This window comes from Falco peregrinus, chromosome 1 (assembly GCF_023634155.1).
Source record: "Falco peregrinus isolate bFalPer1 chromosome 1, bFalPer1.pri, whole genome shotgun sequence".
Lineage (NCBI taxonomy): Eukaryota > Metazoa > Chordata > Aves > Falconiformes > Falconidae > Falco > Falco peregrinus.
Window position 1 is genome coordinate 97,454,787 of NC_073721.1, and position 16,743 is coordinate 97,471,529.

Sequence of the window (16,743 nt, forward strand, 5' to 3'; positions counted from 1 at the left end):
GAGCATTTGGAAATTTCATCTTATTTCCAGGGGTTTATCACCTTCCAAAACTGCTCCCTTTCAAGCCAATATTTCTCACACTGGCATTCAGCCTGGAGGTGAATTTCTTTAGAGAGTTTAAGTGTAATCTGTTCAGTATTTTCTTTACGATAATCAGCACACACAGCGGTACAATCTTCTGGTGACATATTTAATGCAAAATTGTGTTCTTTGTTTCGCTTTAAAAGAAAATCTATCACACAAGACAGACAGGGTTTTCGGCAAAAGCAAAATCAAAACCTTGAATTGTACATCAAGAGACAGAGATGAGATGTAAAGCTGCAGCACCAACTCATTCTCTCCAAGTGTATCTATTTCATCCCTATGCAGCAGCACAACAGAAGCAAAGCAACACACACTCAGAAAAATAATACAGAATGGAAAGACATCGTTACTCCTCCAGGAAAGCTAGATCTGACATCCAGCTTTTATATGAAGTTTTACCTTTAAACTGTAATTTTACCTTTGAAGTGGGACTTTTCTGGGTAACACATGCAGCATTTTGGGACACCGACTTTAAAATTTATAATCATGAAAGGAGATGAGTGTAACCAGGGAGACCTGACTACAATTTTCTCTGTGAATCTTAACTGAATTCCCCAATTTTGCTGCAATTAAAATCTTAAATTGACTTAGAGGGAAGCCAGGTCATCAGAAGGTTAGGTAATTATTTATCTTTCCTTTTCCCTTCAGTTAATTTTAATGGGTGATTTTTATTTCACTTTCTTTGTATAGTGATTAGTCTTAGCAAGAAAACTGCTGTAAACTGATAGCTCGTGTTAATTATTTATACACCATGTTAATATTCCCTGGAGTATTTAGCCAACATTGAAAATTGAAGAATTGAAAAGTTTAGTTATTTCCAGATTTAGGACTTTTTAATGGTCACTTACCCACTAAAAATACTGCCTGACAACACTGGATTTGCACCTGAAGGGTAGAACACCAACACTACAACTCATGTAAGACCAGCTCCGCTGAAGGTTGAGAACCAGGCCTTAGGAAATACTTAGTGTGATAGTCTCAGCAAATCTATATGGCAGTTAAAACTGGACCACTGAGTTTGGATGTTTGGTCAAGACTTCAAAATAAATGAGCATAACCTCCCTAACACGATTTTTTTTAACACTGATAGTATATAGTTTGACAGACATCACCTTCATGTTTCAAAAGCCAATCTCAGCTCTTACAAATAACCATAAAAGTGACATAAAACATATTTTACCTTGCCCCTGCTTTCTGCCAGCTCTCCAGGACGTATCTGGTGGTGGCTGCCAATGCTGAGCAGATCTGGAGCTAAACAGCTCAGCAACTGAACCACCTTCCCAATTCTCTCCTATAAGCCATCCCTACTGCAGCCCAGAACCAGACCAAGCTTGTAATAAGAAGTCTTGCAGGCAATGCCTGCAACATAATTTCATGCAATTGGCCAAAAAAAAAAAAAAAAGAAAAAGAAGTTATTCTTCAAAGCTACAGCTTTAGATCACAGGAGACAGGGCTAACAAGACACCTCCAGAGGTCACTCAATCCATTTCTGTAGCACAGTGAAGGATCCACTCAGCCTTGCAGGAGGATGATGTGCCTGACCTGCTATTTAAACCCTCCAGTAATGACTCTACAATCTGCTTGAGAGATTCACTGCCCCAAAGAGATAACGTAACGCTGCCTGACTATATAGTTTAAGCCTTCTACTCGTCGTCCTGTTCCAGTGGCCAACACAACTAATGCAAGTTGACCACCTCAGTCTGGGAGAATCTGCAAGTTTTTCAAGCTTTACTGTCTGCTCCAACATCCTTCCGTGGTCTGAGCTACTGAGTATGCATCAGATTAGATCTACTGTATTTCTCTCACACCTGGCCAGGCTAAAGCTGTTTCCCTGACAGCAGCAAGGGAGATATTTTCACCTGTGCTGCCAGTAGGACTGAAAGAGATGTGAGCAATGGTCATGCTGCAGGTTTTGAGGGCAAAACCCAGGAGCAAAACTGCTGCCCTTAAATAAGCAAATACACTACTGAAGTTTGACAAATGCAGCTCAGCTCATCCTGCAAATTAATTGATGAGAGAGGGACACATACTGAGCAAGATTTACACAACTCAAAGATCGATTTTCCTGCACATAAGACAGCCCTACATGCAGTGATTAGGCTACGTTGGTCAGAAATAGGGAGAATCATCAGTATTTGAAGGAAGAAGGGTTGCGAGGTTTCCCAGTAACGCTCTTTGCTACCTGGCTATGCCCATCCAAATGTGATAGCTTTCATTAAATATTTTTGCTACAGTCCTATGATAAACATGAGATAACCACCCAGTTGCTTCTAACTGACTGTCATCCTGAGAATTACTATTGTAACAAACTACTCTGAAGACCCTAAAGAAACCTTTTGCATGATTTTAGAAACTGTTATTATTGGAGAGTAGATGTGGCATATTAGTTCTTAACGGTTGTACAGCATAATTGTTTGTTTTGTGATCTCCTTTAGAAAAATAATGATGAGGTAGTGTGGGAGGATCTCCATATATATGGTTGGATTCTGTGATCTTAAAAGACTTTTCCAACACCAGGTCTGTGATTCTATCTCTGGACAGTCCCACTGAGGCTACCTGTGGAAAGGGCAGGAAAACTGTTGCTCCCTCCACGAGCACTGCGCAGCTCACACCACCCCACCGAGGCATCTTCTCTCTGCTGGCCATGGAGGGAGAGTGGTTCCTCTAGATGATCCCTTTGAGATCAGGTCTGGAAGGGAATCCTGTCCTCACTTGTTTTGTGCATCTGATGAAAAGCACAAAGACTCTCCTTTTCATTAACAGCCCGCTCCCAGCGACACCGTATTTCCTTGCCAGCATGATTCTCACAGAGCCATTAGACTGTTCTAACAGTCTCCACATCCCTGCTCCCCAACTCTGTGATAATATATGTGTGTTTAGCAAATAAATCCCATGAGGCAGTGCAACTTCCCATTTGAATTCTTCAAGGAAAACATCAAAGTACTGTGTTCTGTTTATTACCGGAGGGTGGTGCTTCTCTCTGCCTTTCATCATTGAGGTTTGAAGAGACCTTGCGGTGCTGCTGCACTGACACAGATACCTGATTATGGCAAGACTCCTTTCGATGGCAGTCCGCATCAGAAAGCTTGCCTGCGCAGCAAGGATCGAGCTGAGCTCTGTTGTTCAAGGCACTGACCGCTCCTCTCTCTACATAGGAAACCAGACCCCTGGGTAGTAAAGGGTTCAAACTACTCGTTATTATCTTAAGCACAGACACTCCAATAGTCACATTATCTAAATTAGCTATCTGTTGTAAGCAGCCTACATGAGACCTCGAGTCTATGCATGTGAATCGGGACAATTCATCTGGCAGATGTGCATATGGTATTTATCTGCCTCATATGGATGTAGGAAAAAAATTAGACAACTAATTCCCGAGAACTGTTCTGAGATCCATCAGCATAGAAAGTCTGAAAAACAGTTCGGCATCGTCACAGCTCAGTCCCTTTGGAAGGAACTGAACGTCACTAGGTTTATGGAGATTGAGGTGCCAATAAAGTTATAAAGCATCATAGACTTGTTCCTTGAAAATACAGCTACTGGATGACATTAACCACATCCATCAATGAACTAACATGCATACTGGCCTCCTGTTTACCATTCTTCTAAATGATCTTAATGGAAGTGAGCATGAACAGTTTCTTGCTGACTTTTCTGGCATTTGGGAAGCCAAAGTCTGTACCGTTTTCCATTCAGTTTTCCAGAGTAAGAAGCACTGGTGCTTACAAGCCCTCTAAAAGCTACCATCTTTGGCGGTACTGACCTTCTCTGCTCCAGGGGCCCAGCTCAAAAGCCTTTCAGCTTCTGGGTTCATTTTCTTCACCCATCTCTAAACATGGCATGCAGCATGAAACATGCAGCGTATGAAACAGTGCCAGGTTAGGGAAGTGTGAGGCTTTGAATGCTTTTTAAACAGGTGGTGCAAATAGCAGCTAAAAGAGAATGGAAAATGAGACTCTGGTCCAGGATATTTTTAGTCATTTAGGTTTTGTTCCCATGGAAAAAAAATAATGCTGCCCCACTGAAAACTATGGCAGTTCTAGTATTCACCTTGCTGGGTTTAGGACTTGACACCAAATATCTTTTTGAGTTTTTTTCTCTGCCAGCCAATATACCACAGCAGGGAATATGCTCCCAGACAAAACATAACTCATCTTTAGATTTTGTTTTTCAGGAAATTTTGGGAGTGGGAGGTAAGACCTATGAGCCTCACTACAATTTACACATCACCCAAAATGACAGCTAAGCTATCCTGCAGGTCTCAAACCTTCGACATGAGAGAAGACACCATGAGGGCTTTGTGCCAGAGATGCTTGTTTTGAAGAAAGCTCAGAGGAGATGCAGGCAGCACAGCCCAGCACAAGCCTCGCTGATCAGAGTGACCCCTTGGCTTGCACACCTGCGATATAAGCAGCACCATTAAGACTTAACCCACTGTCTCTTTTCTGTTTTTCCTAGAAATCACACAGGGCACAATGCTTTAAAGCAATGTATGTCAAGGGCAAACTTTTGTCTACAGAAAAGAGCCATGATGCTCCATTTCATTAATGCCTGTATTACAGGAGCCAATCCTCACTGTGGTTGCCATTGCAAGTATACCAAGAGCAGCCGGTTCCTGGCCCAAAGAGGCTGCTTGCAAAAAGATATGAGAGAAATACTTAAGATGGAAGAGAAAGGAGGTACAAGTGTCTTAATTTCACAGGAGGCAAGCAACACATTCAGGAAATTAAGCTTCATGCACACCCAAAGATATCCATGCAATTTATTCTCATGAGCTCAGGTACCAAATATGGTTGCACACTGGACTCCACACACCCCTTTCAAGGATGAAGACAGGTCAAACGTAGAACTAAGACCTCAGCTGCTGCCTGGTGACTTCATCACAGCCTGTCACCCTCCTCCTCCTCCTGCTCTAATGTCTCAAAAAACCCCTACAAAACAAAAAAAAAAATCCCACACACCCCAAAAAAACCCCAAAACAAAAAAACCTGAAAAACCACCAACCAAATAAAAAAAACCCCAAACCACACTAAAAAAAACACCAACCAAAACATACTAGTTAGCTGCAAAGAGATTGACAGTTTAAAGATCAGTATGAATCTTAAAATTGCCAGAAGAACAAGACAACTGCAGCAACAGCCAAGTGAACCTTGTAAAGGCTTGAAGGAAAACCAACTCAGCACTGCTTTCCAGTGTGCTTCATGGCAGGGAAGAGAGAGAAATTGCCTTTCCCTTACCCATACACCCTTTGTTAAACTAAGAAGGAACACATGCTCTCTAGAACACTCCAGAAACTCTAATCACAACATGAATTCCAAAGAAAATTCAAATACAAACACCTTTTATTAGGAAAAACAAGATAAAATCCTCTGTGCTGGAGACATCATTGAAATAATGTGATTACACTAATTAGGAGCACATCAGTAGGTAGCTTTGCAAGCAAGAATCTTTCACAAATGTCTCAAGGGACATCTCCCAAGCCAGGCTTTGTTAAAAAACACAGCTGATTTGGGGTCTATGCATTGTGAAAGCTGAAATGGGCCTGATTTTCAGAAGATAATGGGGCTTTGCCTCTGAAAAAGGAATAGTCTTTAAATTGTAACACCCCAAAATCACCAGGCAGTTTGAAAACTATTGCTCACATGCAGTCCCCTGCTCTCTGCAAAGCCATAATGAGCATGTTCTGCTCCCATGACCATGGGGAAACAGGACCCATCTGTGCCCCAGCCCCACATACCAACTGCAGAGCACTGAGGATGCCACTCATCCACCCCCTCCCAGAGATGTACAGTGGCAGACACCACAGCCAGGGCAGGAAGAAGCAGCACAAACCCTCTGAGCTGTTCCCTTGGTCCACCCCAGGCCCCTGCCTGCCAGATGCCTACAGCCAGAACTGGATGCGTTTTTAAATCAACTACCCAGTGTTCAACTCAAAACCTCATGGATCTGGGCTTCACTGAGAAAAATGACTGTGGTTGGGGAGTGTAAAACCCTCTTGTTTATTCATTTCGCTGCTTAACTCAGTAACAGCTAGTACCTTCCTTGATGATCCAAAGGTCTGAGCAGCTTCCTCGCACAGCATAAATACACACTGCTTTGACTCTTCATGCCAGGGAGCAGGGACTGTGGATGCTAACTAGAAGGAAGAGCTTCAGTTTTTGCTATTTGCAGATATTGCAAGTTGAACAACTGACAGGAGACTGCAGGAGGAATTAAGTTTTCAAGTTCTTTGAGGGAAGAGGGGTACAGAGAAGAGAACCACCTGCTTGAAGCGTTTGGGAAAGGGATGGAGCCAGACAGCTCAGCTCGGCAGGTCAGGGAGAAGTGATTGGCAGGAGCAGAGCTGGAGGAGTCCCAGGACAGTCAGTCATGTCCAGGCCACGCTTCACTTTGCAGAGTCAGAGCTCATTTCCCAGTCTTCCTCCTCTCTTTTCACCCCTCCCCTTTTGCTTTGTTTGACAAAGTTTCCCTCCTCTGCAGAATTTGATGCCAAGGTTTTCAAAGTCTACATTGCCTCAAGTTAGGCCCCTCAAGCCAGCAATCCAAGGACACCTACCGGAGCCTTTCACAGGAGTGAAAATACTAACAGACTGGCTGCTTTGACTTCAGCCCCTATTTACCAGTTCCAGAGACTCAGATGAGATATCTGAGCTCAACAACATGGAGTACTTCAGGTCCTTTTGATATTTTTTTCCCCTGCTTTTATACCTGTGGAAGCACAACCAAGCATATCAAAACCAAGCTGACATGTCACAGCATCAGCTGTTGCTCCTCTCCCTGCTGTGTAATCTATCACAACACTTACTCTAGCAGGTAAAGGAGGAACATTTTATGGTGATTACCCTGAAAACAAAAGCCAGCATGCTCAGGATCTTGTATACAGGAGTGATCCAGCTGCAGAGATGTGCAAGTTTGCATTTAGCAAGGTTTAGACCTGTTAGCTCCACTTGGGTGTCACTATGTTGTACATGCATTGACACTGTGCATCCAGTGTCCAAAGACTACAGCTTCACTTTGAGAACACTATACCATCTGAAGGAGAACAAGACCCTCTAGTCTGATAAGGAAGCTGTTTGGTTTTTTTTTAGAGGGGGTGAGTGGTTTTTGGGTGGGGGGTTTTTTGTGTGCATGTTTGGGGTATTTTTTGGGTTTTTTTTGTGGGTTTTTTGTTGTTGTTGTTGTTTGGGGTTGGTTTTTTGCTTATGGCCATAAATCTCATTTGGATCTGTATCTACCATTACAACTGACCAAACCCACTGGGTCTCTACTTCAACAGCGTTCACAGACAGTGCAGTTCAACAGTATCCCAGGACAGGACTTCTATCCTGCTCTGGACAAACTCCAAACTCGAAAGCAAGGGCCCTTTAGACAGACTGTATGACTGCATATTACATTTATCTGTCTGACAAGCCAGCCCCACTGTCATAGCCACAGCCAAAAAAAAACCTAACTGGAAACACTTTCCTTTTCTGATTCAAAGTGTTTTGCATCAAGGGAGAAAGAGTATTTCATAGCAAGGTTTACCCAGGGTACCTGATGAGAAGCAGGAGTTTCAGGTCACAGAGTGAAAATATTCATGAAAAATGGTATTTTTTTTTAATATAACTGCTTGCTGTGGATGTCACCCAGCTTAGGTCTTCTGTTCCCACAGGCAATAAGAACAGAGACACAAAGCACAGCATCTGGTCAGTCCTGGGAAACAGTCCCATGAGTTTGCCTTTGGGTTTCAGGCAGTGGGTTACAGGATTTTCTGCAAAGGTTCGGGGGCACAACTGGAGATGAGATTTTTAAGCAGAGATTTGAGAAACAAGCTGAAAGGATGTGGCTGCTTAGAGGAAGCCTCCCTTGGACAAAGAGCAGCAGAGGTCAAAAGTGAGGGTACTTTGTGATAAGTTCCCTTAGGCAATGAAGAGCAACGCTGCAGAGCAAAGACAGCCAGGAGATTGCAGACAGAACACGGATAGGTCAGCAGAGCCCTTACAAAGGCACTCACGTAAGTTACATCTGAGGCAGTGGAAAAGAAAGGAGCTAAGAAGAACAACGATATAGTAGCTGCACCACTCCAGGGCTGTGAGCCTTACAGAAACACTTGGATGTGTATAAAGGAGGCAGAAGGGAATAGGCACACACAGGGATTTGCAAAAAGGCTGTCCCTGGATTTAGCTCACTTACTTTCCATCTGAGCCAGAGAAGACAGGAATGGCATAACAACAGCTGCTGCAACTCAATTTTAATATTCACACTATTTCCCTATCTCTCTCTCCACTTGCAGAGCTGTAACAGTGATGGATTTTACCTCTAGGCACATCATTTGTGACCAAGGTTAACCTGCTCTACGGTTTGTTTTTTTTCTTCCCATTTGCTGCTCACATTGGTAGAATATGACCTTTCTGCATCATAGTATTATACTCCTTCACATGTACTCCTCAGTTTCCCGAAGCTTGTTTGTTCACAGTGGACAAAATATTAACGTACCTGGCATCTGGTGACTAGTTTCCAAACATTTCTATCTGACAAATCCGAAGTTGAACCCAGCTAAAGGCAAACAGCAGATCTGACCTGGTCTGCTTTCTTGTCTATACACAGTTAAAGCTTGTTCTGGTCTCCAACTGCAACTCTGTAGAGATAAATAGTGACAATTCCTAAAGTGGTAAGCAGGGCCCCTACCTATGCAGACTCTGGCCCTGGCTCTGGCTGCTTGGTGCATCTCCACTGTCACAGAACAACCACAGAGTGGCAGACAAGGTGTCCTGAGAGCACATCAAAACACCCTCAGACAGCTGACAGCCTCACAGTAACTCTGCAGCACACATCTCCCCGCCTTCAGTGCAAAGAGCCCAAGCAAGTAGTCAGCAGTGTCCCAGCCTTGCTGTGCTCCCCACAGCTAAAAAGGGTCATTAACAACCCTGGAACAACTCTAGATTTTGCACAAAGCACCTGCTTGACTGGCGAGCTAGGCTTGTACAATCCTTCCCTATAGATGACAGCATTCAACCATCCCATACCTAACTTTGCAAAGCAATGAATTTAAATTAAACAGACAATGAACTACCACAGGAAGGCCAGCGTTGCAGGCAGTATACCCCAAACTTTCATTTTGCTGTGATCCAGTGACTACATTTTTCAGAAAGCAAAGACAAGGTAATTTCCAAATAGGGCTCACAAGCAGGGGTCAGCAGTTCCCCACCATACTCTACAGGATGACGTTGGGCTGACCTTGCTGTTACCACCCTGGTCAACAGTGTCTTACCTCCCCCCCTTCATCCCATAGCATCTCCTTCAGCATAGATCACTGCCAGTTTCACAAAGCCACCCCATTTGTATTGTGCTTATGCCACATGTGGCTCAAAAGCTACAGGCTGATGCCACTAATCACAGGATTCAGCCTTACATAAAACCCAGAGCAGAACTGAGCCCCTTTTCCCTATTACACTGAAGGCGATTTGGCACATATAAGCCCATAACCCAAATACTCTGGCTTTCCACCTGGAGTCAGCAGAAAGGGTTGACTTCAGATAAGAGCCACATTATCTTCTGGAAAATATCTGTGCCATAATATGCATGAATCCAAAACAGGCACTCCAGTAGAAGAGAAACTTCCTCTGGTACCTGCCAGCTACTGTCAGTCCCCTGCTCCATCTCTGCTGCAGTTCTCTGCTTACTCACCAGTACTTCCCTCCTTGGCTACCCCATGGTAATAGGAACAGGCTGGAATGTATTTCTTACCCAACAAACCTGACTACTTTATATGCTTTAAATCACTGAAATATAAATATTAGGAAAAAATGCATGAAATCTTACCTAGCTCACATGTCAGCGTTAGTCTCTCTGTGGGAATTTATTAGATGCCTGAACTTCTCTTTTCAAATCACGTAAAGAGAATGAGAGAATGCAGGCTGCTCGTTTCATCACAACCACCAGAAAAACACTAGAGAAGAGCCAGATTGCAGATGTCAAAACAAGTGATTGGTTTTGAAATATGGGGAAGAGTTCATTCTAATGATCCTAGCAGCTTACATACTTACGTAACTTAAAAAAATGAAAGCAACAAAAGCATTCTCCAACTTCTCTTCATTTGGCGAGGTGATGGCAGACTTAATATGCCTACAAAACGTACCCTCTCTCAGCCCAGCCCGATGAGACAGCAGCGTGCTTACAAAAGGTATCATGGTCTGCAGTGTAAGGGAACTCATGAGGATTTTGTTTATTATCTGCCTGTGCTACAGACACCCTCATGACTTTGTCCTAATATATTCACCCCCCTGTAGCTTCCTTGTCCACTTGAGTCAGATGCTCTTGGGGCAGGATGTGTCTCTAAAATTCAAGCACATAAGTAGTGCTTCAGCACAACACACTTCACATTTCAGTGCACCTGAGAGGTGCTCTCTACCACAACAGAAGGAAGAGTAAATATTTGCTGTAATTCTTCAGTACTGTGGGATTTAAGCCTGTCAGACATTGATGCAAAAGCAGGTCAAAACCACGTGGAAACCCCCACAGGCTGCTGAGCTGACAGGCTCCCAAATTTGATCTCCTGTCCCTGTGACCACTGAGCCATTGAGCTGGCACTTCCAAAAGGCATTCAAACGCAGAGATGGCCCTGACAACTGAACACATCACTGGCAGCAGTGATGGGCCAAGCAGAAGAGCCCAGATGCCAGAGCTGGGTTTGGTTCAGGAGGTGGGTATGAGGCCTGGTGAGCTAAACTGGGAGTAGACCAGCGCTTCCAGTGGGAAGGACGTGGCTCCTGCTGAAGGGTCACACCATGCCGCTGCCACAGGAGCGGTCTGGAAAATCATGCCTGAAAACCAGCCTGTCTCTGGTCAGTCACATGTCAAGGAAGAAGAACCCTGAGCACCAGAGAAGGAGGGACTTTAAGATGACACAAATCCTGGGATTTTGGAGGAAGTGACTCAGTGACCACTGATGACAATGTCACTCATATCCCTGGGACAAAATAATCTCCAGATGACCAAGGCCATCCCTTACACAACTAATTTTTTGAGGTCAGGGTTTTACCCAAGGTAGATAGTTAAACCAAACTTGGCCTTGAAACCAAGGCCAAGAAGATAGAGAAGCATGTAAGTCCAAGCTAAGCATGGGGAGATTTGAAAAACGGAAACCTTGTGTACACTGGAACAGTAGACAGTGCTCAGTTGTGTGCCACAGCAGAGCCACAGGACAGGAGACAAGGGAGCAGATCAAACACCAAGAGCAGGACCTACTTTACTGGGTAAAACTCCAGAACATGCTTCTTGTGAGCCCAGTAGCTCATCAAATTAGGAACTGCTCTGGGCTCATATGGTTCTGCAGAAATAACAAATATTTTCCAAAATTATTTAAACTATTGGGAAGAGTTATTCTTCTTTTTACACATTTTTACTTAATTTATTCACTTTGCAACCAAACAGTACATTGCTTTTTAAAACAGGACTTCAGAATACATTTAATTCATTGATTAATAATAGAGTAAATTAATCTTTACTTACTTTTTGCTTAATGACCTAGCAAAGGCCTTGGAATTTGGCTTAATAACAGTATTGCAAGATACTTCAATTGATGCTTTATAGCATAATAATTAACATCCTTGCAGTTGTCAGGCACAAAGCCCAGTGATGTACAAAGCCTCTGCATGTATTCGATATAAACGATTCCAGTAGCCCACAGTCTGATGTGCTTACTGCTGTCATATTGTAGCTGATATTCAACATATCTGTAAAATATTCTGAGACTATTCTTTCTTTCAGTTATAGAAGCTGTAAATATATTTAAGCTCCAGAACATCAACAACAGATTTAATACAAACTGTTAGGAAACAAGCCCTCACCTAGATGTTTTTGTCTCAAGAACCCATTAAAAATACCAATTCAAATTTTGCTTCCAGAATAATATTCTTAGCATAAATCAGAGCGCTATTCTCAGCTCCACAATTCTCTAATCACAGTTGATCTCAGCCTGACCTAAGCCACAGCAATTTACAGCAGTTAAATGGCTGTTCTAATTTACGTGACCTGGCACGGCTCTTTGGACATTACCCACCAGCTCAATATACATGTCCACTCCCTGTAGGTCCTACGCAAGCAGCACAATGTGCAGTGTTTCATCTCTTCTAGCTTTTCACCAAACAACTTAGAACAGTGTTGAAAACTCAATTTTCAAGAAGAAAGAGTAATTCCATTTGGGAAGAGGGAAACAATATAGTACACTGGGAACAAAGCCACCTGAAAACACAGCCTGGAATCTAACTCTCTACACATGACATGAGCAAACTGTGGAAGACGACGACAAGCTACTGACCTCTCTGAGCATTAGTAAACAACAGGGCAGGAGATTCAGGTAACTCCCAGTACTCCAGCACTCTGATACTGCAATGTGAGAAATACATTTGGGAGCTGTGGGCAGCTAATGATGCCCAGACCTATAACTTACTTCCCTGACCAGCTCACCCATCCTAGTCGTGTCAAGGATTGTAGGAAAATCCAGTGGGCACCGCAAAGATGCGCCCGGGAGTTTCTATCATTTCCCTAAAAAGCCCAAGTAAATCCAAAGATGGCCCATGTTCCACTTAAATTGATAAAGACCACAAGACCTATCCAGTCAGTACGAAAAATGAGCACAGCAACATCAATGCAGCCTAAGTTGTTTGGATATAGCCATAAATATTTGAACAGGAACATCTTCAAAGCCCTTTGGTTTCAAACAGGCACCTTTCACTCAGAAGCCAACATGACAATAAAGTAAGTTTGAAAAACTGCCTGTAAACAATAGATTAGTATGTCCATCTTCAAAAAATGAGCAGCTTATAAAAATCACCTCAGCTCATCTAGCTGTAAAACAGTTGTGTATGTGCAGTCGACTGGGCTACTTCATCAGAAGTTGTACACCTCTGCACGCTGCTCTGAAGAGGAGTCAAGGGCCAAGGGTTTTTTGCAGGGGCTGTGCAAGTTTGTTGGAGGTTTTCTGATCACATTCATCTGTCTTCTCTGAGAAAAAGAACCTGTGAAAGTGTCTGTGGGGTGGGGGAATCTAGAGCAAATGCTATACCAAGGAGATACTGAAATCCATCTGTTTTGCCAAAAGCAGCAAAAGATGAGGAAGGCAATAACACACTTCCTAGAAACTGGTTATGTTACAATGTTAAGATACCAGTCAAAGCTTTAAGACAAGGCTCAAAGAAGTGAAGGCTTGAGCTGTGACTTTAAAACATATTTTTCTGACCAGGTAGGTTTGTTTAGCAGTTTCAATCATCTGGTTAAAGTAGTTACTTGACTGACATCAGTGTAATTGCCCCCCTTGACTGGGTACAGCAGTACCCATTCCCATCAGCAACAGCGCAGCTAGCAATTGCCTGCACCTGCATCCACCTTTGCCTGAAGAAAGGTTTAAATTCAAGAGTATAATTTCTGTAAAAAAAAAAAACAAACAAAAACCATTAAAATGGAAGCTTTGCAGCAGCTCCAGCTGCCGGGGAAGCTGTCAGCCCTCATGACACCCAAGTACAAGCCATCTCTCCAACTGCCAGGCTGTCTAGCCAACGTGGAAACAACTGCCGAATTCTTGCTTCACTTACAAACAGCAATCAGCAGGAATCACAAACTTTCAAGGGCACAGTATAAACTTGCTGTGCAGGCTCCACCATGTACCTGATGCCACTTTGGTTTAACCACTACTAAATTTATGCATACTGCAGATCAAGTGACTCTTTCAAGAAAAGAATAAAGTTTGGCAAAATTCAGCCAATTTTGAATGCTCAAGACTGAGCTTAAACAGGCCTTCTGATTTCTTAAAAGAAGTTTTAGGAATGAAAAGGATGTTTCAGCACAGAAGATGATCCAGTTTTGGTAGCACTTGCCTCACTGAGCACAACTAAGCAGAATATTTAATCAATCTATTTAACATAATGTGACAGTTTGCCTGCACCTGCAAAATTGAAAGTACAAATTTTTAGGGTCAGGTGGTAGAACTTCAACATGACAATGCAAAACATCACAGTGATTTAATGACCACATAATTTTGACCAACCCAGCAGTCTGCTGATATTCTGTCTGTAAAAACAAAGCAGATGATCCTAAGCTTTCTTGTCATTATTTTTAAAAGCAGATGTTTTAAATGTACAACGTGGCAGACTTCAGGCCCAGGAATGACTTTAAAGACAGGTTTACAAACACCACCTCGATGACTGTGGATATAGTCTGGAAACAAATGCAAAAGCTAGCACAAAGACCACATAGTACCTGGTGAGAAGGAGATACCAGGGGTTATAAGGAGGAAAAAGCAGAGGAACCATAAAAATTCATTAGAAGGCAGGTAAGAAACAGTGGAAATTGGCATAGAAGAGGAATACAGAGTAAAAGAGGGAAAACAAAGGAGGAAGAACACTGAGGAGAACTGGCTTGAAGAGCAAAAGCTCCAGCAGACATAGTACATTTGCACGAAAGCTTTGCCTGTGAAGGTAAGAGACAGAGTATCTCAGAGCCAGCAGGGCAAGAGAGTTTTTCAAGACTTGTTATAGTACCTGTGTGCTCTTTCAAGCCACCCAGCACAGCAAACAGCAATCCTCTCAAGACACTGCTACTGCCCTGTACATGGTATAATGTATCCCTTAAAGGCTGACACTGCAGACAGTCGCACACCCTAAAGATGACGCTGTCCAGAGGTCCTTCAGGAAGATTTGCTACAACCATACACCGCACCATACAGATTTTGCAACAGCCCCAAAGCCACCACTGCTCCAAAGATGTGAAGAAAGCCCAATTTTTAAGCCTCCCTCCTCCACAAATGCAGGAAGTTCTGACAAAGGGTTTGCTGCGTCCTGCTGCACTCCAGAAGGTTCCAGCAATGTTGTGATCCCATGTCTTTCCCATAAAAAATGTTTTGTCAGGAGACTTTTGCTCTGTTCTCATCCCTCCTGACCTCAGTCCACAGGGACAAAGCAGCATTCAATCGCCCGCACTGCTCCATGTTACAAAGCAGCACACAACTGCCAGAGATCACCTCCCTTGCTGAGCACAAAACATTCTTGAACCAGAGCTAGCTGGCACAAAGTTCAGCCAGATCTCTCCAAGTTTATGACAGGACAGCTTGAGATGTCTCACATCACTCCAACTGTTTGGCTGGAAGAAGAAAGGATGCTGTCTCCTGGTGAAAGCTACATCCCACCCTGGGGGACAGTCAGCTGAAACATAGCTTCAGCTTTCATGACAGAAAGCTGAAACAGTGAGCAAAGGAGTTTGTCCTGACAACACCTTGTACTTCGAGGCTACCTGGGTTCAGGTGTCCCCAGCAGGCCTAGGAGAGGTCTCTGTAGATCTGCTGGAAGAGAAGGGTAGGAAAGAAAGATGAATGACAGCTAGCAGGGACCCTCTTGCTGCCAGGATACAGGGCCCAGCTGTAAGTCCACAGAGGAAAATCTTTGCATCTTCTAATGAGGTCTCAGAAGAGATTAGCTGTGACTGTCCTGTGGGAAATACATGAAGTAGCAAACTGGCTGAAATGCCACAGTTTGAAGGCATTGAGAGCTCTAAGACATCAAGTGGCTTTGGACTAAGGTTCTCAGTGGCTTTGAAAAGAATTATTTTGGCAGGAAGCTTTGTAAGAAGGGACATATTGAAGACCCAAAGGCATTGTCCCAAAGAACCAACTAGTGATCAGAGACCTCACAGCTCTATCAGGTACACTGCAAGAAGTCCATGGAGAATAACTGTGACTGTAAAGTTCCTGTAAACCCCCTAGCAACAGCTCTGGCTCAGGTGTACGCTGGGTTCAAAGTGGAAATAATCACCAAGCCACAGACACTGACAGTTAAAGTCCGCAGAGAGAAAACTGCAAAATGCTTTCATGTTGCAACAGAACAAATGATAGAACTCCTTCTCCAAGAAGAAAATTCTACTTTACTGACAAAAGGCTTATCATGTGCAATTATTAATAAAAAAAACCCCACATTGTAAGTTGGGCTGCTAACATCATCACTCAAATCCTTCCTCAGAGATATGCTGTAGTAAAATAGAATTTCTCAAACCCAAGATAGGAAGAGTAGGCAGTCTCCTTTGCATGAAGATTAGCTTAATCATTCCTTTGGACTGCCTAAATCCATGCTTCTCTTCAAGAATCCAGAAGGCAAAGTTAACTGCAGATAAGGTCACCGTCAACATAGCAGAGCCAGTGAAAAAAACCCAAACCCTTGAAAGTGTCTCAATTATAAAACCACAGAAAAGTGTGTAGCCAGTTAAGGCGGTACAGACTATAGCTAGCACACAGGAACAGTAGAGACTCTCCCTGGCTGTCAGCAAAGTTGTTTGAGTTTATACTGAAAAATTGCAGAAATGGACAAACCAGGGCCTCTTGGCCACAACCAGAGTCATCAAAAAGTTTTAGCAGCCCTTCTGATTTCCCAGCTTAACCAGTAAAAGTAGACAGTAGCAAGCTCATACAGCAGCTCCAGTCACCAAAGGATGAGACACCGTCATCAAACCAAAACTGAGAAAGATCCAAGTCCACCAGGAACAAAAGAAAATTACTTAGTTGAACTTGGTCATAAACAGACACTACCAGCCCACAATCACTCCACAACTGAACGAGTGCAGTACATAAGAGACATGTTGCCTAAACTTTGCAGAAAGCTTAAGAATACTCCCAAGGTCACATAAGGTGCTTGTGGA